Consider the following 12576-nt stretch of genomic DNA (forward strand, 5'->3'; position numbering starts at 1 on the left):
TATTTTCCTCAAGTAGGTCTGTAGCACGTGTTGGAGGCGCCGGTTCTCATGATTGTTCTAGAATCACCAGGCGTGTTGTGGAATGCAACAGCCGCCAACATGTTGTGAGAAACGCTGCGATTTCTGATGCAATATTTCTTCGAGATCCTTCTAAGAAGTTGCGGTGTACTCGGGAGTCTGTGATGTTCGCTGTTATGCTCCACCCCCTTCAGCCCCGCCCCAAATCGCCGAATATATATATGTGCCCTGAGGAAGTAGAGATCAGAGCAGAGATCATCAGTCAGAGACCAGCAGAGAGCAGAGATCAGAGCAGAGATCATCAGAGAGAGATAAGAGAAGAAGGAACAGACGAAGGATAAGAGAGAAAAAAGGCTCTCAAGAGTTTGATCGGAATCTGGTCAAGTCGTCATCAGGGAGTGGACGACGGAGATATTTCGATGTTGAGCAAGCCTTCAGAGAAGAAACATTCAAGGAGTTCCTGCCCTTCGAGTATCAAGAATAGACATTGCTTTCTGTGATACGGAGTCAAGAAGACGTCTGAAATTACAGTTCTCCTTTTGTGAAGCATTCGCTTCGAGCATTGATTTTCAACAGCTGCAAAACTGGCCAGCAAGTATTTTCGTTACCTCACTGTTTCCCCAGTTCATGCATTGTAAGATTTTACTCTTGTTATGTAAATAGGAGAAATCATTCTGCATTTATCTTTGTTAGTAAGCTTGGAAATTGCTAGGTTAAGGCAAAGCACTCTTAACAGTTAGTCAGGCCAGAACGAAAACGAAGCTGATAGGTTAGGTATGAGTGCAGTGCTGAAATTAGTACCAAAGTTTTGATGAGGAAGATGTAATGACATATTTCATTTGTTTCGAGAAGTTAATGGAAGGAGTAGGTTCTCCTAAGGAAATGTGGACTCTATATTTACAGTCAGTTTTGAGTGGTAGGGCGCTTACTGAGTATAGTTGTATGTCTAAGGAGGAATGTGATGATTATGATATTGTGAAAGAAACTGTTCTTAGCACGTGCAGGTTATTACCGGAGGCGTACCATAAGAAATTTAGAAGTTTGAGGAAGGACGATTGGTTAACTTCCACTAAAGTTGAGGGTTTTGATGGTTTAAAGAACTTAGTGTTGTTAGAAAACTTAAAAAATAACGTATCCCCTGATATTAAACTTTATATAGGTGAGAAGTATCTTTTCCAGGAGCAACTAGGTTAGCTGACGAATATAGTTTAACTCATAACTTAAGTGTCGGTAAGAAACGAAATGATCCTTTGTCTGGTAGAGTACAAAGCAGTAAAAGTTTCAGTCCTAGTAATAGCAATGCGAATAAGTGATTATTCCTGTTATACATGCGGAAAACCTGGTCGTACGTTTAAGGTTTGTAAGAGTAAAGTGGCATCTAGTGACTCAGAATTAACTTGTTTCCGATGTAATGGGAAAGGACATTTAGCAAGAAATTGTGCAGTAGAAAGAAAGGACGTTAAGAAACCAGTGTCCCTAGTTAACCTTTCGTCAAGTAGGAATGATGTGATGAGCGAAACTAGGAAATTTTTTGGTGAATTTCTGTCAGGTGTAGTTTCCTCTCTTGGAGGAGTAGATTCGAGAGAAGTAGTCTTGCTTTGAGACACAGGAGCTGCTGTCTCACTGATTAGGAGAAAGAGTGTGCCAGACACGGCAGAAATCAATATGGAAGAAAAAGTCATGTTAGGTGGATTTCCTAACACTTGTGTTCTTTGTCCTTTGTTGAAGCTGAACTTAGAAAGTCAGGTAGTGTCAGGAGAAGTGAAACTAGCAGTTGTTGACAGTTTGCCCATTGATGGCGATGACATTATTGTCGGTAATGACTTGGCTTTATCCAAGAATGTGAATCCTTTTGTAAGTGGGATTCCAGTGCCTGAAATGGTAGTAACTAGGCCAGGTTTAGATACAGACATAGACTACGGTCATAATTTGTTCGTGGATTCGAACGAGTGTGAGTTTGTGGATTCAAACGAGAGTGTGTCCGTGGATTCGAATGAGTGTGATAGAGGTGGCGAGGTTGATCTTGGCGTGAGTGTGGCTGAGAAACCTGACTCTATCGGTGTTGACAGTGATAGCCAAGGAGAAGGTGTAGCTGTCGAGAGTAACTTAGTCGATGTCATAGAATCAAGTAATAGTAACAGTGATGAATTAGGCCCTAATCTTTTGAATAAGGATGAGGTAGTCAAGTTTCAGAGAGAGGATGAGACACTAACCCAAATTTTTTAATGTGAGCTGGATGATGATCTCAATAATGTGTGTAAGAAAACGTTTTGTTTAAACGTTTTGTTTTAGAGGACGAAGTCTTGTGTCGTTACGTTCGGCCTAAGTCAGGTAATAAAGAGAAAATCACCGAACAATTAGTGGTTCCTAGGAAGCTTCGTGAGCTAGTTTTGAAGTTAGCACTTTTAGGAGCAAGGACATTTGGGAGTAAATAAAACTTTCATGTGTATTAGTAGGGCGTACTTTGGCCTAAGATGAAGAGTGACATAAAGAGATATGTTCTAAGCTGTCATGAATGCCAAATTGCCGGGAAACCGAATCAAGTAATTCCCAGAGCTCTGTTGTGTAATATTCCTTCAGTAGGCGAGCCTTTTGAGAATGTAGTTATTGATATGGTTGGACTGTTACCTAGAAGTAAGGGAAGGAATTTATATCTGTTGACAATCACTGATAGACTAACCCGCTATCCAGAGACGATACCCGTAAGAAGCTGTAACGCAAGGACCATAGTTAAACGATTGTTAGATTATTTTTCTAAGTTTGGTCTGCCTCGTACTATACAGAGTAATAATGGTAGTAATTTTGTATCCTAGTATTTCAAGGATAGAATGAAAGAGTTAGGCATTAAACTCGTAACTTCCACACCTAATCATCCCGAATCACAAGGCATTGTGGAGCGGTTTCATCAAATGTTAGAGAGTTGTTTGCAAAAACTCTGTAGTAACTTTGAATATGACTGGGAAGAAAAGTTACCATTTGTTCTGTTAGCTTTAAGGTTGGCACCGAACAACACTACAGGATTTAGTCCTTTCGAGTTGGTCTTTGGTCACACTGCTAAAGGTCCTTTGGAAATGATAAAATGTAACTTAATGCTTAAAGAAGGTAGAGAAGACTACATAACTAATTAAGAGTATTATAAAAACAATCTAAGAGATGCATGGCAATTAGCGGAGGAGAACAGAAGTGCTTGGCAACTAGTGAAAGAGAACGAGAGTGAAAGTCAAGGGGAGACTAAACGGAAACATGATCTCAGAGCAAGAGTGACAAGTTTCTGTGGGGGAGATAAAGTGTTAGTATTAGTCCAGAAAAAAGGTACCTCTTTATCTTATATGTTCGAAGGTCCTTTTTCAATTTCAGAAAAAAGGGGAAATCTTCATTATTTAATTGAAATGGGTAATCGTAGAGTAAAGTGGATGTATGTAAACTTGCTTCAGAATTATTAAGAACGCCCCATGCCGTGGCCTCCGCCCGTTCCGTAGTAATGGTGTCACAGAGAGGAGTTAGTTTTGAGAAAAAACTCAAAATTACTTAAGAATTTTGAAGTTTTTTATAAGAGTTCAGAAAAGGAAAAATTAAGAGGAAAGGATAATGTTATAGCTGATAGTCTCACTAGAGATTTTTCAGAATGAGTAGCCGGATAACCGTTTTTGGCACGAGTGGGTGAGTGAATGGAGAAGTGTTAAAGCTTTATGCAGAATTGTTCCCCTGCTGTTTAAATCTTACTTCTCTTTAGAAAAAAATAAAATCAGTTGATTTCATTTTTTTTCTTTTTTGTGGGGGATGTGTCATGGTAATCGATTTATAGCGACAAATGATACGTTTAAGGAAATTAAAATGCATTTTCTTCAAGTAGGTCTGCAGCATGAGACATTCGTGCATGTGTTGGAGGCGCCGGTTTTCATGATTGTTCTAGAATCGCCAGGCGTGTTGTGGAACGCAACAGGCGCCGACATGTTGTGAGAAACGCCGCGATTTCTGATGCAATATTTCTTTGAGATCCTTCTAAGAAGTTCCGGTCTACTCGGGAGTCTGTGACGTTCGCTGTTATGCTCCAGCCCCTTCAGCCCCGCCCCAAATCGCCGAATATATATATGTGCCCTGAGGAAGTAGAGATCAGAGCAGAGATCATCAGAGAGAGATAAGAGAAGAAGGAACAATAAGAGAGAAAAAAGGCGCTCGAGAGTTTGGTCGGAATCTGGTCAAGTTGTCGACAGGGATTGGACAACGAAGATATTTCGACGTTGAGCAAGCCTTCAGAGATGAAACGTTCTACAAGAGGGTTCGAGGATTCCTGCCCTTCGAGTATCAAGAATAGACATGGTTTTCTGTGATACGGAGTCAAGAAGACGTCTGAAATTACAGTTCTCCTTTTGTGAAGCCATCGCTTTGAGCATTGATTTTCAACAGCTGCAAAACTGGCCAGCAAGTATTTTCATTACCTCACTGTTTCCCCAGTTCACATATTGTAAGATTTTACTCTTGTTATGTAAATGGGAGAAACCTTTGCTCTGTTTGTGTATCTTTCTGCATTTGTATCCCCAGTTTCAACTGTTGGTGTTGAATTCTCTTTGTTTATTATAATATCGAACCTATTAGTGGACCCCTCAGGGTTCATAGCAACCAATAAATACCTGTAGCCATATCGTGAATCACAAAAATTCCCCAAAATAGCCATGTCAACTCTCAGAAAAGGACTACTTGGTATTGGATATAACCCTCATTTGCAAGAAGTTATCCTCACAGGTTTGCAAGCGTTGCACACTGTACACTTTTTTCACAAAATTTTCCACATCTGCCCACACATTCTTCCAAATATATTTATTACACATCTCATTATACGTCTTTTCCACTCCCAAATGTGTACTACCAAACTTGCAATGTACTACATCTAAAGCTACAGGAATTAGGACTTTCGTAATCACGATATGGTCGAGTTCCCATTGCTTTCACTCATCCTTGATTTTTATTTAGTTTTCCTAACCAACAGAATACCTTCTAATTCTAAAAATGAAAAAGGCAACTTATAACCCTTCCTGACTAATTGACCTCTAAGGAACGCTTTCGCATCTGCCAAAATTTCATCCTTATCTTGCCTTTGCTCTATGAGACTGATAACCCACTGTATAGAATCACCAGTAACTACCCCAACTTTAAGTCCTTCAGTCTGCCCTCTATGTATTTGAGCTTTGCAACAAAATCTCTGATGGTTCAGGACCGTCGAGCTCTTTTGGGCGACAGAGCTGGCATATTAAAAAGATGCAATAATGGCTTGTGGTCTGTAACAACTTCTACTTTATTCCCCATTAACAACATTTTAAAATGAACCAAGCTTGATACTACTACAAAGGCTTCCTTATCTTTGGTAGCCATTAACCTTTCATTGCTACCCTTTGTCTTAGATTCCTGCTATAATAACCTATTGGACAGAATTTCCCTTCAAATTTCAGCATTAGGCAAGCACCTATGCCCTCCTGACTGGCATCAGTCACTGGTGTCGGAGGTTCACTAAAATCCGGAAATTTCGGAACTGGGGGATTCATTAAGCACCCTTAACTTTCTGAAAAGCTACCTGTCCTGTTACAGTTCTTCCCAATAAAATTGAATATCTTCCCTCAATACATCTGTTAAAGGAGCTGCTAAAATAGAAAAACCTTTCACAAACCAATGGAAAAAGCCAGCCATTCACCAAAAGGAACAGACTTGCTTTTTCGTCTTAGGGATAGAAAATCTGCAATTGCTTTGATTTATCATCATTTAATCTAACTCCCTCTTTAGATATGCCATGATCTAAGTATTCAATTTGTTTCTTCAAGAAGTCACACTTTACTAACTTAATTTACAACCCCATTAACCTCAGTCTCCAAAAATTCAGCCAGATTCATCATTCATGAACCACTGACACATTCTCCAAAAATTATTAACACCATGAACTCTGACAGAATCCCCCAAAATATCTCAAGTAATGATAAGTATGCTTAAGTACCTCTCCTGTAAATGAAAATAATAATAATTCTCCATATTAATAATTCTCCTCCAAATATCTCAAGTAAGGGCATTAATATTGCTATTTCCAAAGTATTCATCAATATTGCCACACCCCATGATACCAACCAACACTAATCAACACCAATCAACACCATTTCCCCAGTATACACCACCATTGCCACACCCCCCATTACTCCAAAATCAACACCACTCAACACTCCCCGGGTATCATCATCATTTAGCAACACGAGGCACCCATTCACCACCAATGGCAACACCACCTGACAACACCAGTCATCACCAATCATCACCACTTAGCACCATTTTAAAGTAACCTCCACAACACCAATCAAATCTCCATTAAAAAAATAATAACCTCTGTGTCTCCTTTATAATTATGCCCCCAACATTGCGTAAAAGCATTCTCCAAAGCATTAGGAAAACTTGCGCCAAATATATATGCACTTCATTTCCTTTTCTCTTCACTCAAGAGAAAGAAAAAATCTTTAAAAAAAAAAACCCTACAGGCATGTCACATCATCTCCCCAGTGGTTATCAACTGATGTCCTGGCATTGATATTTCCTTATCCAAGGCCAAACTCGTCCCCATTGCCCCGACACAAAGAAGAAAAAAAGAAGAAAACCCCCACTATAAAAAAAAGAGCTTCACCCTCCCCGTCAAACATTCCCCCCGAGGCAGACCACTACTCGCCTCCCCTTGCAATATCCCTCGGTAGCTTCAGCAAGAATTGCGCTGATTGTGTCCTGTATGAACAACCGCTGTCTCCTAGAGGCAAAACCACAGTGTTGCATGTCTGAAAACCATTCATATACACACATGTGCATTAAAACAAAGACGAACGCGTCTCCTTTAATATGTGACAATAAAGAAACACATCACTTTCTACTCTTATGGGGGAAAAAATGTGGTATTCTAAACCAATCCCATAACTCACAAAATGATTCATACACAAAGTCGAAAAACCCCCCAGGCCTCAAAAAAAATAAATAATCGTAACACTTACCCCTTCACATGAGAGAAAACCCGACTGCAAAACCGAGCGCGAGGGAAAAAAAACATGCCAATACACAAACATGCGAAAGTCTCTGGGACTGCACTCACAACATCTCAGTTCTAACTGACTGCCCACCTCCCTCGAGGCATCACCATGGGCAAATTTGATGACGCTAGTAGAATTTCTCTCGCTCACTCAGTACCATAGCTACAACTCCATAATTCTCATGTCCGACGCTTATTAACGACATCCTAACCCCTTTAACAATCAGTCTCTCCGGAGACAGCATTTTTTAAGCTGTTATTAATCTAACAAAAGGCATAACAATGGTTCATGTCCGCTGCCACCACTCTTACGAGACAAGAGTCTCGCATCTCATTTGGTAAGCGTTAAGCCAAAGCGGAAGGCAAACTAAATCTGGTAACACATTCTCTTTCCCTCCCCCTCTCTCTCTCTCTCCTGATACCCAACTCTGGCAATAGCCTTCCTCTCTCCTCTCTCTTCTCTCTTCTCTCTCTATCTCTCTCTCTTTCTTCTCCTCCTCTCTCTCTCTCTCGATAACTCCACTCCATTTCATTAGGTCATCAAATCAGAGTCGGAAATACAAAAATATACATCTATTCAAAGTAAAGCACTAATTGAATAACTCAGATTCTTACAGGATAATTAAATGGAATGATAACTCATAGTTCAATTAACTCAGATTAACCCCCCCCCCCCCCGTGAAATAATAGTCTATAAAGTAATAGACAAACACCAATTATCTCTTCTCCAAAATATAGTTCCCTCCACACAGGACACAGTCCCCCTCACTAGATCCGCCTGTTTAAAAGAACAGGAGAACACACTAATGAGCATACACAATTGAAAAGACAAAGCCAAAAGATTAAATGAAATAGAACATCTATACAAAATATCAAAAAACAGACAAGCCATATCTTTGGCTAAAGCACAGTAATTCTTACCCATCTCCAACCTAGAATCTCCAAGCACTTTTCACAAAACAGAAAAAACGTAGGCAGAGCCATCCAGGCTCTTTCTCTCCAAGGCAACCGTCTCCATTGTTCTGCCTAGTTACCTGCCGTTCTGAACGGACATAGCTCGTACCCACACATGAACTCACGCTAAAAAGTTCGGACCGCACACGCCCCAGGTAACTGGTTGCAGCCAGTTTTCAAAGGCACCTTGGACAAGCTCTCATGGCACTGATTTGCTTAGGTAAGGGCTTAATGTCACACCATCCTAAAAAAGTCATCAGCATTCTTAAGCTGTTGCTCGGACCACTCTGTATCTAAGGAAGTTAAAAATGATGGGTCTGTACATTCCCCCTTTTTACATATGCACACTTCAGGTACTAAGCCTCACCTAATGAAAAGGAAAACAGGATAGATGCACAATCTCTCGAGGCGAGATAGAGAAAGCGGACTTGAAAAAATAAATTCTAACACTCATGAAAATTCCTCTTTCCCCACAGCGTATCTGCTTTTTAATATCTCCAAAGCCATAGTACCGATAGCCCCACTGTAATTATTATACTAATAATAATCATAAAATAGCCCCACCACATTCATTTTACAGGTCGTATCACAAACGCCTAGCCCTCACACTCGATTTAATGATACTGCCTAGAAGGCTGGGTTCTCTGATGAACGGACTCGATGACTCCGAACTAAACACCTTTGTTAGTGATAAAGCAACAATTGCCAAACAGTCTTAACTACAACCCCTTTTCCTAACATGTCCATGATTTCTTAACTCCTAAGTATCTGGCCTTTCCCCACTGTGATCAATTCTGTTACAGGGTCTAATGGACCCTACTTCATTAAAGGAGAGAAATCCTAACTAGTAATATGACCTAATTTTCAACGTTCCGAACAACACGACATTTCCGTAGCTAAAATCAGTCATTAAATCTAAGCTAAAAAACAAACTCTGAGATACAAAAATAGTCTTTATTATCCAAAAGAACTAACATGAAAACCAAGGAAAATTCATTTAAAAGCCCAAAACCATGAAATACAATAAAAAATTGTCACACACTATTCTCATTGTCAAAAATCCCATCAGTCTTTCTCAAAATAAATGGTAGTGACAAACCGAATCCATCTGTAAAAGAGACCACAATTATCAGAAATGTATTAAAAAACATGGATCAATGTTCCACAATAATATTAAGTGTGAGTGCTGCAATTCTTCTTCCAGAATATCTAAAAAACAGTTAACTGTTTCTTTTAAATGTTCTTCACCTTTCCAAGGATCTTCTAGTGCCTCCTCATCTTTTCAGTCTCTGGCGACCACAACAAAAGTCTGCCGTCTAATGCCACATTTCTCCAACACTAGGAATACATTACATATTTATGTGCCCTAATGGACGTACAAACGTACACATGCTAGTCTTCTCAATTGTTCTAGAATTTTCTGCAAACACACCCTGTTTGACGCATGAACAGACACAGACACTACTGCATTTTTTTGACGTCACAATCATACAACTTTTATCCAACCAGGTAAACTTGTGGACCCTGTGTTCTCATAGATGGGGCTTGGTAATGTCTTGCTTTTTTGTTCAACATCCTGAGAATTCACTAATGTTTTCAAATTTTCCAAAACACTTGAGGCTGTGCTGATATGCATTCCAATCTGTTAGTGTTACCAGTTGATGATCTAATTTGAATTTTTAACATTACCTGTGCCTTTAATATATATATATATATATATATATATATATATATATATATATATATATATATATATATATATGCACACACACACACACACACACACACACACACACACATATATATATATATATATATATATATATATATATATATATATATATATATATATATATATATATATACAAAAAATCTACAACAAAAGGCCATTGTTACTGAAAGGAAGAATTTACATATTTACATTTAAATTATGTGTAGTTGCAAAAATTCATGGAAGGTGGTTGATTGCAGGTCTACCGAAAACATGTGGCTGTGAAATGACCCAGACCCAGAGGTATGATTTGTGCAAAGTGTGTTATTTAAATGAAAATGTCGATTCCAAGGGTTCCAAAATTTTCTCTCACAACCAGGCAGGATATTTGTCCGCAAAGAGATTGCATTCTATCATCAGTACTAATATGATGGACATGTGGGAAAAGTGTAAACATTGCTTTTTCTTAGCATTGCATATTAAAGCTCACTCAAGGGGGCATAGAATGTTGCTTGATTAACTGGGAGGATGTTGAACATCATTACTAGCATCACAAGGGAATTAATCACAGCATTGAACCACAATTGGGGGTGAGAAACTGGGCCAAGAAGGGGAGGGCGTCGCCTTGGAAGAATGAAATGAAATACAGATAAGAGGAAAAATGATTCACTGACTGCACTAAAAATTACTCACACAGTACCTGGAAATCTGTGGTGTTGTCTTCTCATCCGTTGATCGATCTTTGCACTATGGATGGTAAAAGAACATGTGTGGGGTCCCTATAGGAACAAGGGGGTAAAAGGGGGGAAGTGGTGCTCTGCAGGTGAGAGGCGTCTAATTTCTGAGACCTAGGGGAATTTCTGAGAACAAGCTGCTGTGGCCTCATACTTTTAAAATCTCGGCCTAGAGGGGCTCCAGCCACATTCAGGACACCTGAGGAGATTAATTCCAAAACAGCCAATAAGAATAAAGATGGTTTAGAGGGAACAGAGGCTTTCATTTCAGATGGGCAACTCAAAAATATGAAGTGCCTTTAGAAAAGCGGTATTACTTTTACTTGGTTCTGGCTTAAAATGCTGAACACCTCCCCATTCTATAGGACATTTCAACCCTAGATGGTTTTGAATGGACAAGAGAAGTCAGAAAGGACAAATGACAAATATGAATCACTGAGCCTTCCATACCCCCTTGAGTGGAGTTACAATACAAAATAAAGCAAAACACTGTGGCTGATGATTTCCATATTTGGATATTTACTTGACAGGCAGAGAATTTTAAATAATTTAATTCTTGAAAAGTAATGACTCAAGAATATTAAAGACTAATGTGTGACGTGACTAAAGAGACTAATAACTAGCAATTTTCTATAGCATAATGAAGATAAATCAAATTTTATTGCTCTTTAAATATAATGCTATGCTGGGAATGACAGTTATAATAAACAGCAAAAAATGATTTGATAAATTAGCTTAACTTACAGGATTAATAGTATACTTAATTCTATCATGTATAATACTGTCAGCTTATTTTTTAAGGCAACACAGGCTATCACTTTGCCCTGACGGGGTGATATGACACATTCGTAAGGGTGTTAATAGCCCTATGATTTAATTAAGTAACTTTGTCTTGTGCCATTAAGACGATGCCTAACAGTATTAATTTCACCATAGGGAACATTAGTGTAAATTAACAGGGATAGAATTAAGAAAGTAATTCTTTATAAAAAAGGAAATTAAATCACACCAAATGTAAGTCTCACCAGATACATTAACAATTTCATGAAATACAGAGACTAGGAAGGAACATTAAATCAAAGATAAAATCAAACAATGTAGAAACGAGTCAGGCTTTTAAAATATATCTAAAGTTATAACAATTTTTGCTGGCTAAAATTTTTCCTAGTCGCATGGAATACTGAGTGCCTAGAATAGGGCACTGTGCCAATTGTGGCAATTTTATGACAGTAGTTCTTAACAAAGTACTAATTTATAAGGCCAGAATAGCTGGCGGATGGGGCTCTGCCTAGATGGAGCATACAGTGGAAATAAATGCCTAAAGGCAATGATGAAGAGGAAAGGAAACTATGGCAGAGAAGAGTTAACAGTACAACAATAGAAAGTTACAAAAGGATAGGAAGGAAGTAAAAGTAGCAGAATCTGGCACTCTCCTGTGGATGGAGGGGGTCAGAATTCTATGTAAGAGGGTAGTGCTGTGCCAGGCACTAGTGTTTAGAGAGATTATCGACTCCTGTAGGGTTTCTGAAAATCTCGACGCCCTTTTCCCTTCTTTCTTCAACCTTTCCGAGGTCTGTTTGGCAATGCCATGGGAGCCCTTGAAAGACTCAAGCCCTTTGAAGATGCTGGAGGGGAATCAGCTCCGGCTGCTGTGACAACCGGGGCACTGGCACTTGTTCCCATTCCTAATGCTGCGTGGCTCAGTTCCCCAAGTTCTTTAGCCAAATAGGTTTCAGCAGAGTCATTACTCTGGGACCGGTTAGCTGCTGATGGAGGGGCAGGGACGAGATAACGGTATTCAGGATGGGCTCACAAGTTGGGATAACCGACTCCCAGGCGGTTTGCAAGGCCGCACCGTTGGTGGAGTGTCCACTTTGGTCGCGAGTGTCCTAGAGGATTCCCATTGCCGGCATGGGTAGCAGGGCCAAGCCAGTGGAGGGAAAGCAACCAGGACTGAGAGCTCCAGAGGGAGACTCGAGTCTTGCCTTGACACTGGCACTGAGGCCGTTCTGGGCATAGAAAGAGGCAGTCGGATCCGATGGTCTCACGGCATCTCCGCTATAAGGCATCAAGTGTAATATATAAATGTACGTGCCCCAGATGTCACTCAGAGA

The sequence above is a fragment of the Macrobrachium nipponense genome, chromosome 5 (assembly GCF_015104395.2).
Source record: "Macrobrachium nipponense isolate FS-2020 chromosome 5, ASM1510439v2, whole genome shotgun sequence".
Lineage (NCBI taxonomy): Eukaryota > Metazoa > Arthropoda > Malacostraca > Decapoda > Palaemonidae > Macrobrachium > Macrobrachium nipponense.